The sequence below is a fragment of the Giraffa tippelskirchi genome, chromosome 7, assembly GCF_054371585.1.
Source record: "Giraffa tippelskirchi isolate mGirTip1 chromosome 7, T2T-mGirTip1v1.2.pri, whole genome shotgun sequence".
Classification (NCBI taxonomy): Eukaryota; Metazoa; Chordata; class Mammalia; order Artiodactyla; family Giraffidae; genus Giraffa; species Giraffa tippelskirchi.
This window is the reverse complement of record NC_137281.1, coordinates 33,555,573-33,572,559: the sequence shown is the minus strand read 5'-3', so window position 1 is coordinate 33,572,559 and position 16,987 is coordinate 33,555,573. Positions and strand designations below refer to the sequence as shown.

Below are 16,987 nucleotides of genomic sequence, written 5' to 3'. Positions count from 1 at the left end.
GTTTTGGGAACGTTTTTTAATTGGTAATTGAATATCTTTCCTTATTATAAGCCTATTTAGATGTTTCATTTATTCCAAAGCCAATTTTAGTAGTTTCTAGGATTTTGTCCATATCGTTGAAGTTACCTAAATTTGTTGGCACAGATGTTTGTGGTGATCTCTCATAATCCTTTTTATTTTTATAAAACCAGTAGTGATATCCACTTTCTTATTTTAGCAGTTGGAGTTTTCCCTCATTTTTCCTTTGTTTGTCTAAATAAAGGTTTATTAGTTTGGCTGGTCTTTGCAAAGAACCAGATATCTCTTTTGTTCATTTTCTTTATGGCTTTTCTATTCTCTATTAATTTCCACTCTAGGCTTTGTTATTTTCTATTTTCTGTTTCTTTGTTTTGTTTTCTCTCCTTTTCCTGTTCTCTTCAGGTGGAATGTTTGATTTTGTATTTAATATATTTCTTCTTTTATAAAATATGCATCTGGAGCTATATACATTTTCCTCCAAGCACTATTTTAGATGCATCTCATAAGTTTTGAATATTATTTTTTTATTCACATCATTGTATTTATAATTTCCCTTGTCATTTCTTGTTTGACCAATTGGTTATTTAGGAGTGTAGCCTTTAATTTCCATATATTTGTTACAGTTTTACAATTTTTTGTTTGTTATTTCTAATTTCATTCCATTAGTGATATTATATACTTAGATTTAAATCATTTAAAATTTACTGAATTTTGTACAATCTAGCATGTGATCTCTTCTAGAGAATGTTTCATGTGAACTTGTAAAGAATATATTATCACTTCTTTTGTGGCATTTTATGTGTCTTTCACATATAGTTGATTCAGATCTTTTGTTTCCTTGTTGATCTTCTGCTCAGTTTTATATCCGTTATTAAGTGGGGTTGTAATAAGGAGTCTGACTCTATTTTTTAATGTTCCACTACTGACAGTTTTTAAACCTTATTCCTATATTTTCCTTCTTCTCTAACCTGAGAAGAAAGCTTAAGTTCTCCTTCGTTTGGTATTGACAAAGAGTGTACATCTCCTAGGTGAACCTCCACCCCTGCTCTACCTTTTAACCACCCTAAAAACCAAGCCAATCTTCTTTCTCTATACTCTCAAACCATTTTTGGCTGGTCTCGGTAAATATTTCTTGTTCTCCTTAGCAAGCCTCATTATGCAACAATGTATACCTTCATGGTATATATGTGGAAACATCAGTCTTAACATCCATATGGATTTATAAGTCAAGATCCATACTGCTTCTTTAGGAAGGCCACACACAGGCATTGAAGTCTCTATTACTGTTTAATTGTATACTTCTTCCTTTAGTTTTATAATTTTTTTTTTTTTTTTTAGTTCTACCAGTTTATTGCTACCAATCCATTTCCCTCCACCCTCATGCACGCGTGCTCAGTCATGTAACCCCATGGACTGCAGCCCACCAGGCTCCTCTGTGCATGGATTTTCCAGGCAAGAATACTGGAGTGGGTTGCCATTTCCTTCTCCATAGTTTTATAAATTTTTATTAATCTATTTATAAGCTCTGTTGTTAGATGCATATGCATTTATATTTTCTTAATGGATTGATCCTTTCATCATTTTAAAATATACTTATCATTGGTAACACTTTTGCTTTGTTTTATCTATCGTTTCAACTTTCCTATAAATCTTAAACTATTCTAAATATGTTTATTTTAATAATTTATGTCCAAAAATTCTTACTTTATACATAAAACTAACTGCAGAAGAGTGAAGAAAATTGTTACAAAGTTAATAGATGTCACAGACTACATTTGCTTTCTCCACATTATAATGCACATTTACCACTAACTTTAGCTAGACAAGGTAATTTCCCTAGGTTTCCTTCAATTTTCATCTTCAGGGAGGAGAGCTAAATCCTTTCTACCTAAAGAAATAATGACTACTAAAAGTCTGTAAAAGCTACCAGAATAAGATCATTTTGCAAGATCCTAAAACAAATAGCTCATTTTATAAGCTAGTCTCTAGTAAAAACAGACACAACTGAATAAAAAATTCTAGTGACATAATTATTAAATATGTATTTATTCAACAAACACCAAGAATACCTAGCTTTGTGTAAGATGAAAAGGAGGTTAGGGCACTGTTCCTACCTTTGAAGAAAAAACATTTGCTCACTAAAAAGAAAGACTGTTTGCTTATGTGCACCAAATCAGTTTGACAATAAGAAATCTTTTTGCTGACTTAAAAGTCCTAGTCATCAGGTAGTTGAAGACCTCAAGTTATAGTTGGGAGATACTATGGAGAATAAGAATCCTATTTTTTTTCTAAAAGAATTCAAATAGGACTTGAAAATTGAGTAGAATACAGGAAGAGTAGGCCAAAAGAGCTATTAGTTGGGTACAGCTGTATATATAGCCAAATATGAATAACCTTTATTTGATTGATGGAAGGGTGGTGGTTTAGTCACTAAGTTGTTTCTGACTGTTTACAGCCCTGTGGACTGTAACCCACCAGGTTCCTTTGTCCATAAAATTGATGGAATACAATTATGCATTTAAAATTGCCTCAATTTTGATGTCTTGAAAGGAAAATGTATTTGCATTTAATAACATTTTAGCTATTACTATAAAATAAATATATTAAAATAATTCTAACACATTTTATATGAAAAGCACACATGTAAATAGGCATATATTTAATATATTGTAAAGGCTGTAAAATTTGAATTTTATGTTTTTACTGTCTCACCTCTTTCCTTCACATGATTCTGACTCTTCACCCCTTCTCTGGAGTTCAGTTCAGTCACTCAGTCATGTCCAACTCGGTGACCCCAAGGACTGCAGCATGCCAGCCTTCCTTGCCCATCACCAATTCCTGGAGCTTGCTCAAGCTCATGTCCATCAAGTCAGTGATGCCATCCAGCCATCTCATCCTCTGTCATCCCCTTCTCCTCCCACCTTCAGTCTTCCCCAGCATCAGGGTCTTTTCCAGTGAGTCAGTTCTTTGCCTCAGGTGGCCAAAGTATTGGAGTTTCGGCTTCAGCATCAGTCCTTCCAATGAATATTCAGGAGTGATTTCCTTTAGGATTGACTGGTTGGATCTCCTTGCAGTCCAAGGGATTGTCAAGAGTCTTCTCCAACACCACAGTTCAAAAGCATCAGTTCTTTGACGCTCAGCTTTCTTTATAGTCCAACTCTCACATCCATACACGACTACTGGAAAAACCATAGCTTTGACTAGATGGACCTTTATTGGCAAAGTAATGTCTCTGCTTTTTAATATGCTATGTAGGTTGGTCATAGCTTTTCTTCCAAGGAGCAACCATCTTAATTTCATGGCTGCAGTCACCATTTGCAGTGATTTTGGAGCCTCCAAAAATAAAGATTCACAGATGACACCATGTTTATGGAAGAACTAAAGAGCCTCTCTGGAGTTAATCACTGTTTACATAGTCATCCCTTGGCATTGAGGGGGATTGGTTCCAGAACCACCTGTGGATACCAAAATCCATGTTCAAATCCCTTATAAAATGGCATGATTTTATAAAATGGCATGATATTTTAACCTATTTTCATCCTTTCTTGTACTTTAAATCATCTATAGATTACTTAAATAACTAATGCAATAGAAATGTTATGTATATCATTTAAATACAATGTAAATAGTTGCCTGAGCTTGGCAAATTCAAATTTGGCTTTTTGAAACTATTTTTGTATTTAAAAAAATTTGTCGTTTGTGATGATTGAATCCCCAGATGTAGGACCAATAGATATAGAGGGCTGGCTATGATTTTACTTTAGAGTTCTTACAAGACTTTATTCTAAACTGTCTTCATTCAATATAACTAAATGCGTATTAGTTTCCTTAAATGAACAAACTTAAGATAAATGAACATTACATTTTTGAATTAGGATAAATTATATTTAAATGTCAAGTACTATATCTGAACTAATTGATAATACATTTGCATTTATATCGTGGCAGCATATTTTTTCTGATTTCTTCTGATGATTATAAGTCAATTAGCATCTTTTATATTGACACATGAAGACACTGATATATCACTTTTTATAACCAACTTACTGTTTTTCAGAATTCCAAATAGAATTAGAGTAATTATGTGATAAATTTCCTTCACATAATTTGTTTTGCTGAACTTAGCTTACAGACTGGGAAGTACTTATTTATATTAGTTATCAACCACTGAAACAGGGGAGAGAAGGGCACACATGACTGTGAAATGAATCAGAATTGAATTATCCTATGGATTGTTGAAGTCTTAACGAGAGATTATGTGGACTATAAGAATAATGTTTTCTGCATTGGTCTTGTACAACATAACACCAAAATGCTCTTGTCTAATTTTTTCACATCTCTTTTAAATGCAAATATTCAAATCAACAAGGATAGTTAGAATTTTTAGCCTATCAAACAGATTATGGAAATAAAACTATTCAATTACTAATAAGTAAGTGCTAGGTAAGTACTTAGAGTATTGTAGAAGATCAGAAGAAAATAATGCCGTGTTTCAAATTGGGCCCACTGGGGAGTTTTATAACGTTGAAATGGGTTCTAAGGACCAGACATTATTTTTCTTTTCTCTTACTTCTGTACCTCACACTGACCCAGCACATTGCAAAATATCCCATATTTCTGGAGTTCCATGTCAAATTGCTAAATACAGATAATTCCCAGAAATTTTTACTAATCAATCTAACAACAAACTAAAGGCAAGCTTTAAAGTATACCATTGCATATAATTTTTCTTTTTTAAAAAATTCTATTCTGTGGAGCCCTTATAGAAGCTTGGAGTTAGTGAAACTATTTTTTTCACCTCTGAATTGCCATTATTCCAAAGTCGTACTTAGGCTGATTCATATGAAATCATGAACAATATTTTCTATTCCAGACATTCCTTATTTTAAATGAAATTAACATATTTTTTTCTTCACAGAATATGCATCCTACCAGTATCCTGAAAACTAACTGCCCAAGTAAATAACATTGTCATGATTAATTAGGCACAATTCAATATTTATTTAAAAGTCATTGGAAACAATCAGGAACTTTATTAGTATCCTCTCCATCACCAACTTGGTAATAGATATAGCTCTCAAAATAATTGCGTATTGTACTTGCAAACCTCACCTATAAATTTTCCTCACTATCTATAAATAAAACTTATTGTGAGTCTAGAAAGCACAAGGTAATAAGTCCTTTCACAGATGAAAGAAGACATGTGTTGATTTACATTATTCAGTATAAATGGCAAATATAGAGACATAATCTGTAATATAAGTCAATTTACACTATTTTTCCTGTTTCCTCTTTAACAAATAATATGCCATCTAGAGTATTTGACATATCATCTTCTAAATAAAAATATCAATTTGTTCCCTACTCTGCTGGTTGGTTATAAATTGCCTATACATAGTCACATGTTAACTTCTCTTTACTGAGTAGTATTTTCTATTATTTCCTCACAACACTATACACCCAGAAACCTAAATTATGCTTCAATCATCTGTCTATATAGGAGAGAAAAATGCCCAGTGTAGCCTTATAAAATGTTTGCTTGAATAAACTTCCTGAAAATACAAATTTTGTCTTTATAGTGTTGACATTAACCTAACACTAAATGCAGTGCATTAAATATAGGTGGTCCAATTATTAGATTTTGTTTTTCAGAAAAAAAAAAAAATTGCCTCTTCAAAGACTAAAGAAATAAAAGAGGATCTTTTCTGTGTCTGGGAACTGTAGAAATATACATAGAAATAGTGCCATGAAATACTTAATAGAAATGCCAATGATCTGTCAGTAGAAAAACTGTTGAACAAAAAGAAACTTAAGATTTATCATATACCCCCTGTGCCACACAAGTGTTATATTCTAATAAACCATAGTTTTAAAGTTTTACAAGACATGTTGTAGACATATTTATTTTCCAAAGATGTTCAGCCAGATATATTTGTATGCTAAATAAGGAAATGAGAAAAAATAAGGTGATTTGATACTACTCATGCACATATTTTAAATAGGCAATAATCACTGAAATGATGGGATTAAATGCAAGCCTCAATTAAAAAGAGTGTTCTATACTTGATTTGCTAAAACAATACGAATAATCATTCTTGAAGTATGTTTAAAAGGTCAGTAATCTCGGTAAAGAAGTGTTGCTACAGTTTCCTTTCAATTATTCCATCTTTCCTTGTTAATGCATATTACATATAATTGGGGTTTCAGGTTAAGCCACCAGTGGCTTTTTTTCTTACCTGCTACGTTTTAAATGTCCTCAGTCAAGCAATCCATTTCTCGGAGAACACAGAATAATTTTTTTTTTTTTGCAATAATAGTATCCTTTGGACTTTGAAATGGAAATCCTGTCACAAGCAGCTTGAAAAAAAATAGCAATGGTAGCACTCATATGGAGCCTCTCTGGTGACTCAACATTAAGAATCTGCCTGCAATGCAGGAGACCCAAGTTGGATCCCTGGGTGGGGAAGATTCCCTGGAAGATGAAATCGCGACCCACTCCAGTATTCTCGCCTGGGAAATCCTATGGACAGAGGAGCCTGGTGGGCTACAGTTCATCGGGTGTACAGTTCATGGGGTCGCAAAAGACTTGGATGTGACTGAGTGACTCAACAACAACAAAAACAAAAAGGACTCACATATCAGGCACAGATAAGAGTTTTGCTCTATGGGAACAGTAGTTCAAACCCAGAAGCAAAAAAAAAAAAGTACTAACCTTTTTAACAATGCACAAATTTCCTTTCCTCCCTAGCTCCCCACTCCTCTTTAAGAACTAAATCTGTTCAACTCCTACTTCTGTACTTTGAGCAAGATCCACTGGGGCTCCCACATCACGGGAACTGTCTTGGTAAATATGGTTTATTTACCACTGGAGGTGAGAGGATTCTTTCAAATGCTATATATTCTTGTGTTAACTGTTCAGGATCTACCTGTTTTAGATTCTGCATGTCTTATTTGCTGTTATGCATATGGTTCTAAATACATATACACATGAAACTTGACACATGGCACTTGTGTTTGCTTTGGTTTGCTTTGGCAACATTAATGAATTTCTCAGGGTGATCGTGGATTTGGAAAAGACTAAGAGTCTAAGTCGTGGTCTGTTGTTATCTGGGCTTATCAACTAGGAAAAGCAAAGAGTGTGAAATGAGGACACCCACATGTAATCCTCCAGCCTGTAGAGTTCTTCGTAAGCATTTGATTAAACTTCGGTTGAAAAGTTTAAGATGGTGTTCATTTAATTAAAAATGTCCAAGTAGGGCATTTGGAGTTAGGAAAAGGAAATGGCAATCCACTCCAGTATCCTTGCCTGGAGAATCCCATGGACAGAAGAGCCTGGCAAGCTATAGTCCATGGGGTCACAAAGAGTCAGACATGACTCAGCGACTTTCACTTTCATGTTGATGTATGGCAATAACCACCACAATATTGTAAATAAATTATCCTCCAATTAAAATAAATAAATTAGTTTTAAAATATTAGCAATATTTTGATATATATTAACATGATTATTCTAAAATTTATATTGGAAAAAAAGGAGCTAGAATGACAGTAATTTTAAAATAGGAAAATAAAGTGTGAAGAATCAATCTACCTGATTTCAAGACTTATTATGTGTGTGCTTAGTCACTTGGTCATATCTAACTCTTTGCAAACCCATGGACTGTAGCCTGCCAGGCTCCTCTGTCCTTGGCGAGTCTCCAAGTAAGAACACTGGAATGGTTTGCCACGTCCTCCTCCAAGGAATCTTCCCAACCCAGGAATCAAAGCTTGGTCTCCCACATTGCAGGCAGATTCTTTGCCATCTGAGCCATAAACAAATGTGTGTTATTTTCACTGAGATATACACATAGGTCAGTGGAACAGGAAAGAGAAATCAGAAATAGACTCACACAAATATACCCAGCTGATATTCTACAAAGATGCAAGAGCAATTCAATAAAAGAAAGCTATCCTTTCACTAAATAGATTTGGAACAATTGGACACCCATGGGAGGAGAGGTGAGAACTTTGACTTAAGTCTCACTTATGATACAAAAATTAACTCCAATGGTTATGAACTTAATGTAAATCATAAAACTTTAAGAAAAATTCTTTTAAGAATTGGGATATAGGATCTGGCAAGAGTTCTTAGACTTCATACCAAAAGGACAATCCATTAAAGGAATAAAATGATAATTTGGACTTATCAAAGTTAAAAACTTTTGTTCTGCAAAAGATCATGTTTAAGAGGATGATAAGACAAGTTATAGAATGTGATAAAATATTTGTAAGTCACATGCTTAGTTTTATAAAGAAGTTGCCTTATTTTATTCAGAATAGTTACATAGTTTCACAGTCCCACCAGAAATACATGGATTGTTCCATCTGCCCACATCCTTGCCAGCATTTAGTGTTGATGCTATTTTTATTTCAACTATTGTGATAATGTGTAATGATAACTCATGTGGGGTTTAATTCCCATCTCCTTGTTCAACACATTTTTTATTCTTGTTATGAGCTTTCTTGGAGAAGGGAATGGCAATCCACTCCTGTATTCTTGCCTGGAGAATTCCATGGACAGTGGAGCCTGGCGGGCTATACAGTCCATGGGGTCACAAAGAGTCAGACATGACCTCACACACACAGGAGCTTTCTTGTCATCTGTGTGTTCTCTCTGGTGAAATTTCTCTTCTGAGTTTTGCCCATTTTCTAATCAGATTATTTGTTTACTTCGGTGTGTTTTCAGACTTCTTTATAGATGCTAGACGCTAGCCCTTTGCTGAATAAGTGGTTTACAAATATGTCTGTATATACTTTTCTCTCAAAATCAGTGTAGTGCCACACGGGATAAGGGTCTGTATGCTAATTAGGGAACGCTGCTTTCTGCCAAGAAGCGTAGCCCTCATCTCAAGCATCCGTTGACCTCCATCAGAAGAGCCGAGCCAAGTAACCGCCTCTGCTACCATCGGTGTTGTTGTTGAAGGCTTTTGGAGTTATGCTGAGCATTTTATTAAGTATAAAGTTCAGTCACTCAGTTGTGTCCGACTCTTTGTGACTCCACAGACTGCAGCACACCAGGCTTCCCTGTCCATCACCAATTCCCGAGCTTGCTCACACTCATGTCCATTGAGTCGGTGATTCCATCCAACCATCTCATCCTCTTTTGTCCCCTTCTCCTCCTACTTTATTAAGTATAAATTCTTTGCTTAATATGAGTTTTACTTTAAATATGGATCTTTCTCTCTAGGATGACAGTTTCTAGTTTTTAGGGTCATATTAAATCAAGTCATGCTTATTAGGGGGCATAAGGGGGGTGAAAGGTTTTTCTCTGTGCTAAAAGCACCAAAAGTATACCAGCTACAACAGTGGATCTGATTTTTATTTTTTAAGAGTTTGGCAGTATCTGTATTTTTAAATTTACCTACTTATTTGTTTCTTTGGCTGTGTTGTGTTTTAGCTGCAGCATGTGGGATTCTCGTTGCCTCATACGGCATCTTTGGTTGCGACACGCAGACTCTAGATGTGGCTCACAGTCTTAGTTACTCCCCAACATGTGAGATCTTAGTTCCCCGACCAGATATTGAACCCATGTCCCCTACGTTGCAGGGCAAATTCTTAACCACTGGACCACCAGGGAAGAGGCTAATAGAGAAGCAAAATTTAAATTCTTCAGTTGAAGGCCAAGTTTCACTTTTATTTTCCTGAACTAGCCTGTCTGCTTTATCCTCAGCCTTGTGGAAAGCAGAGCTGGGATTATAAGAAGGCTTTCTGAAAACAGTCCTGTCCTGAAATGCGGAGATTATTTTCTCTGGGTTAAATCAAATGAGCATCCATTCCCCATCACGTACGTCCATGTAGACACTGCTTCACTGGCTCTGCTTAATTCTTTCTCCCTCTCACCTTTGCACTTGGCTTCTGAGTCTTGAAATGACATTAGAGCTCTTTATGTTTAGAGATCAAATTAACTATTTAGCCAAATCACTAAAGTGGAGGGTATAATGCTCAGAAGTAAGCATTTCATTTACAAAAATGCACGTTATCTGACGCAATAAATGGTGGTAGTGTGTCTTTAGGCCCTGGCTATTCCAGTGTTTGGGGAAATAATAAAAACTTTTCATTTTCTCCCTTAGATCATAAGGGCTGTGTTATTAGTGTCGTCTCAGCGTTAAACCAGGTTGCAAGCTGCTTATTCTTCAAAATGAAGCTTTATTTTTCCGTTTAATTGCTTTTGCAGAAGCATTATTAACTTCCAGAAGTGTAGAAAAAAATTAAAGCAGCTGAAGCTGTAGTTTAGTATATTTGAAGCTAAAAAACACTTTCAAAAACCAACGCAACAATACTATACCAATTATCAAGAATAATATTAAGAAATACACGTACACACACATATATATGGTATAATAATTATAGAAAGTGATATCTTTTAAATACCAGATGTGAGAACCATCTATATTTTTCTGTTAGGTGTTCTGAACATGTAGAATAAAGAATTATACTAGTATCTTGAGAGGCCATAATGCCCAAACTCTCTGAACTTCTCAAAAATGAATCTCCATCAAATTTATATCCCAATCAATCACCAAACTCTCAGTTCAGCTTTCTTAATAGCTCTCAAATGCATAATCTTCCTATTTTCACAGATATCCAACCCATGTCAAAACTGAGCCATTTGCTGCCATACTGCTGTACCCCTGAAGCAGGCCTCCTTGTCTTCCAGTTCAATGCCAGTTGCAATATAATCAGGACTGTGTTGGTTCTATGCTGTTCCCCTAGCACATTCATCCCTCTCCATAAATTCTTGTCATTAACAAACAAAAATGTCAAGTGTTCAGAATTTCACAGGCTGATTTTATGATCTTTTTGTAGTTCCTGTTTCTAGTGGAAGGTTCAGCTACTCTCTGATCTGTCTCTTTGTCCATTTAGACTGACTTAGTCACCGTATGTCTCAGACATATTAAGTGCTACTGTGGGGCAAGTTTAGAAGATTGAGATTAGAGGGTCATGGGATGAGGCATATGGATAGGCCTAAAGGACTTAATACAAAGTGTAGGGAGCTTACCTCACACATCAATGCCCACCAGGGAAGATCCACTACATGCACACGCAAAAAAAGATAGTAAAGAGAATAGGATAACTCAGTTGATGTTAGCAAGACTCTCCCTATGCAATGAATTTATGAGTGGAGTAGTCATAGTGGCAGAAAACTGGTATTTATCCAAAGGACTTAAAAACTTATATGTACACAAAAACTGCACAAGGAAGAAGCAGTTTTATAGCCCCTCTATTCATAATTGCCAAAACATGGATGCAACCAAAATGTCTTTCAGTAGATGAATGGATAAATAAACCATAATACCTCCAGACAAAAGAATGTTATATAGAGCTAAAAAGAAATAAGCTATCAAGCCACAAAAATACATGGTGGAGACTTAAATGCATGTTACCAAGTGAGAGAAGCCAATCTGAAAGTGCATTACAGTGTATGATTCCAACTATATGACACTCTGGAAAAGGCAAAATGATCGAGTCGTAAAAAGTTGTAACCCAGGGATTAGGGGAGAGGAACTGATGAATAGGCAGAGTACAGTGGGTTTTTAAGGTGGTGAAACTCTTCTGTTTGATGCTGTAAATGTGAATACATGTCCTTATACATTTGTCAAAACCCATAGATTGTGCAATACTAAGAGTGAACCATAATGTAAACTATAGATTTTGAGTGATAATGACGTATCTGTGTAGGTTCATCAATTGTAACAAATGTACCATTTGGACATGGGATGCTGATAGTCAGGGAGGCTGGGTGTGTGTGGGGAAAGGATATGTAGAAACTCTATTTTCAGCTCAATTTTGTTGTGAAACTAAAAGTAGTTTGGAAAATAAAGTCTATTTTAAAAAATTGAAAGTTTCTAAAAATGGCATTAAAATTCCATACACTCCTTAAATATTTTTCCTAGTCTCTTTTCTATATAAGAAAGCAAGAAGCAGGAGTCAATGACAGTCAAGATTTGTACCTTTGTATAAAAATATCTTCCTAGTACTGTTTTAATTATAATCCTCCTTGGCATATTTATAAAACAGCTCGTGTGTACTGCTAAGTCGCTTCAGTCGTGTCCGACTCTGTGCGACCCCATAGACGGCAGCCCACCAGGCTCCACCGTCCCTGGGATTCTCCAGGCAAGAACACTGGAGTGGGTTGCCATTTCCTTCTCCAGCGCATGAAAGGGAAAAGTGAAAGTGAAGTCACTCAGTCGTGTCCGACTCTTGTATAAAAAGTCTTTTGGTGCACACTTCATGGTAAAGGTGTTTTCACATACACTAGTTTTTAAAGTATTATCAACAAATTAATTGTGGTTTCCCAGTGTCATTTAGTTCTTAAATGATAAAGATGAGACTCAAACTTGGGTTAATATACCCATTTCTCATGGGGAACCATGTGAAATTCAACTCAGGTACGGAATTTGTCTCAGATTCTGGCAGATAATAGGTATGTAATAAAATTTCACTGTGCTTGCTGAATAAATTCAACTCTCTGCTCTGACTTTCTCTAACACGAGTCACTGGTGAATGTTTGCTAGTAGATGAACAGAATTTGGACACCTAAGGTTCATTAATAAATATGTATGCCTTTTAAGTTGTTTAGCATTTCCAAATTTCATAAATGCTAATTTTAATTAAATATACTCGGAAGGAAAAGGAATTCCCTTAGATAGCAAATGTTACAGTTCAGCAACTTTTGAATATTGCATAGCTCTATAAAGACTGCATGCTAGAATGTCATATTATTTCCCAAACTGCTGGCCTGATGCCAACTAGTATGACTTGCTACCCTTTGGTTCGCAAGCTTAGGGAAAATGTCAGATTCTCTCTAAATAATGCAGTTTCAATTATGTAACTGCCTTCTTTACCTTGGTATCGGTTTTCTGTGACATTATGTTGAAATCATTAGAAAATGAGACATGTTCCTTAGTTTTGAAGCTTCCACTGATTTTTAACTAAAGAAATTTCTTAATTAAAAATCAAGTCATCCTTTCATGCCTTCAAATGACATATTATGGGTTTTTTGACACATAGATTATATGGTGAAATACATGAAAAATATCTTTGTCTTTACAATCTAATAGAGTTATTCAGAGATTAATGTCATGAACATTTATTGAGTTCCTACTATGTGTTAAAGCACAAGTGTAGCATTAGATCTTTACTAGATCTTTACTAACTGAAGAAGTTTGGGCTTATAGCCAAAGAGCATATTTAAAAGTCTGACTAGGGTTGCAGGAGACCACAAGGGATACTGAAAAACCTTTACATTTATAGCAGCTGTGGTATTTCCATCCCTGGGCTAGAAGGGATATGGCAAAATCAGAAGTCAGAAAGTCATATAATATCTTGCAAGTCAAGATATGGCTCACACAATTGAAATATTGGCATCACCTTGAAGCTTAGTAGAAAGAAAAATTCTGAGGTCCAGTCCTATACCTAAGAATTAGAACTATGTTTTCATAAACTCCCAAGGTAATTTTTAGGCACCTTAATATTTGGAAGATACTGATGTATAGTATGTCCATGTGTCTACATGCATGTACATGAGTGTATGTGTAATTTCCTTGTGTCCTGTAACTATTGACTGCATAACACCTCATGGTTGATGATGTTGGTAAGTAATATTTAATTAGAGTCCAGCAACAACTTATTTGACTGTGTTAAGGTCTCAGATGGCCATAGCTTAGTCCAGGCATCCCTTAAAAATTAAAAAAAAAAAAAATCAAATGCATGAAACCACTGTTAATGTGTGAGCATGGACTGAGTAGTCATTAGTCTATCGGGATGTCTTATTTAAGAGGAAAGCTTGAATGATTTTAGGTAGGATGGTCCTGAGATAAGAACCAGATGTCTGATAAAATTCATTAATAGAAATCCCATAAGGGGACTTCCTTGATGGTTCAGTGGCTAAGACTCTGCAATTCTAATGCAGGGGGCCCAGATTCAATCCCTGCTCAGGAAACTAGACCCGCATGCCACAATGAAGATAGGAAGAGCCTGCATGCCTCAACTAAGACCTGGTGCAACCAAATAAATAAATAAAAGGTTTTAAAAGATCCTCCTACAAGTTGTGGGCCCAGGGGGAGAAAAAGGACCCCTGCCAAGTGGGTTGATGTTTTCATACAACTTGTTGATTAAACTTGTGATCTATTTGATATGGAGCTTCCCTGATGGCTCAAATGATAAAGAATCTGCCTGCAATGCAGGAGACCTGGGTTCAGTCCCTGGTTCATGGCTACCCACTCCAATATTCTTGTCTGGAGAATTCCATGGACAGAGGTGCCTGGCAGCCTACAATTCACAGAGTCACAAAGAGCTGGACAAGACTGAGTGACTAACACTTACACATTTTTTCACTTTTTTCTTGGATATGATACACATGTTGACTAGAATTGATTTGACTTAGCGCCCTATGTCTTTGACTCCTGATAGGGGTCCTCAACTGGCCAAATTTCATAGGAAACAGAGAGCCAGAAGACCTGTTGATGTGGTTTATGAAGATCAACTACCCAAGGCAGAAGATTGAAGGGGGTGAAGAAGGAAACGGACTTGGAATGTCAACTGGAGGAGATCTAACACAACTAGGTTAAGCCCTGCAGATATAAAAATGAGTGATATGGTCCCCTGACCTTAAATACCCCAATGCAAGTTTTGCAAAATCATTTTGTTTTTTGGCTGCATCATGCAGCATGTAGGATCTTTGTTCCCTGACAAGGGATCAAACCCACATCCCCTGCTTTGGAAGCTCAGAGTCTTAACCACTGGACCACCAGGAAGTCCCTGCAAAATCAGTTTTTTATATTACAGTCACTTTTTAATATTGAAATTGTGAACAAAGATAATACTATTCTAATTCAGTATCCAACGGCCTGTTCATCTTGAAGACATTTTACATAACCCTCTGGTTTTAAGTAAAGTTGCAAAAGGAATATTTTGTCAGAACTCACTGGCCAGGCTGGGATTCTCACAGATATTTTTCTGTCCAACTTCACTTTCAGAATCATAGCAATTTTTTCCCTTCCCTTTCAGTAGTGAGTCCCTCATCGCTATGTGATTTCTGACGTCCTGGATTTCCTGCTTTGTCTGAAGCCTATCCTGTGAGATTAAAAATCTTACATACTTTTAGCAAAGACGAATTGAAAGTCTGGCAATATGGTGGCATTTCCTGCTGCTTGAGCTCAAGACTAATCACTTAGTTTCTCAAATTTAGTAGGTGAGAGCTTTTGAAAGGACAAAACATATCTCATAATCTGTGCTAGTAAGTTAGAGGTGATACAAGCCCTGTTAAGAAACCCTGGGGTCCCAGGCATATTGCCTCCCATAATAAAAAGTGACTTTTACACAAACCATGAATGGTTTAGGCCTGAAGGTGAGGATGAGTGGGAATGAGATCCCAGGGAGAAGTTATAGATTCTGAGTTCTCATAAGAATTGAAACAGGGATCTGAACAATCTGTAGTACAGAAATACAGTGTTACAGCTGGAGAAGGAAATGGCAATCCACACCAGTATTCTTGCTAGAAAATCCCATGGACAGAGGAGCCTGGCAGGCTACAGTCCATAGGGTCACAAAGAAGTTGGACACTACTGGGCAACTGAACAACAAACAACATGTTATAGTAGGACATAAAAATAACTACAGTATTAGTTATTATTTTATTTTTTTAATTTATTTACTTGGCTGAACCAGATCTTAAGTTTCGGCATACAGGATCTTCTGTCTTCTAATTGTGGCATGCGGGATCTTTTTAGTTGTCACTTGTGAAATCTTCTTGCGGCATGCAGGATCTTGCATGCAGGATCTTTAGTTGTGGTATGCGAACTCTTAGAGGGATGGCATGTGGGATCTAGTTCCCTGAACAGGGATCAAACCTGGGCCCCCTGCATTGGGAGCGGAGTCTTAGCCACTGGACCACTAGGGAAGTCCCTCTACAGTATTAATTATTGTGTGAAATTTACATAAAGCACTCTGAAAAAACTTTGTGTAAGTTACTTTTCTTACTACTTTAAAACAATCCTATGTAAGAGGAAAGTCACACATTAAAGGAATCCTATAGGGCCACCAGCAGTAGCTATAAGGGACCATTCTCACTTGGCTACGTTCACTTGTTTCTCCCATTATGTTTATTCCATTAAGGCACAGCCACTTGTCAATCAATCAATCAATCTATGAAACAAAACATATTCTTCTACAGAATGTAATCAAGTTGAATTTTTAATACATTTGTTTTTAGTTCTTTGGGAGCTTTCCTTGTTTAGTACCTTGCTTGAATCATAGTCTCCAAGGAATATAGCCATGAATATAGAGTAGGAAGACTGAGGTCTTTATCTTACATGGTCATTCAGTGATTAAGAAGACTCTCCAGTTCTCAGCAATTCTTCCAGTAAAATTTAAAAAAAAAAGCAATATTTTCTCTTTCTATTATCATTATTATTCAAAAACTGATTGATAGACATTAATATGTGTTAGCTATGTCTTTAAGGGGAACTCAGTGCTGTCTTTCCCAAGGAGATGTTCTGGTAGACAAGACTTCCTTAAGATTAAACTCCTTTATAAGGTGAGTGTGTAGAGGACTAGTTAACTGATTAAAGCATTCTATTTTACAGCTAGAGCACAGAGATATTAAAGTGAATTAAATTTCTCATTTGGTGAATGACAAATTTAGCTTTACTTTCATATTAGAATGTTTTGAAATAATATTTACTTTAGAGATTGGTTTAACAACATATTTTCTGGAATTGTGATTATGGAATTGCACTAATTCTTTCCTCCTTGTTCCTTTTCTTCCCATCCTTATGACTTTCTGGCAGGCTGGTGGTAGGGGAGTATATGTATAAGGACAGTTATTGAATTAGATAGTGAAAATCATTATGATTGGACTTCAGAGAGTTGTCACTATACTCTAAACATGATATCCATCATAGCCACTTCCTTGTTTTCTAATCAGTTT

At 35.9% G+C, this 16,987-nt stretch overlaps 1 protein-coding gene across 2 annotated transcripts in view; it reads left to right on the top strand.

Annotated features, from left to right (window-relative positions):
- Window positions 1-16,987, top strand: part of LOC145514265 (uncharacterized) — a 985,725-nt gene that overhangs the window by 422,086 nt on the left and 546,652 nt on the right. The gene's annotated exons all lie outside the window — the stretch shown is intronic.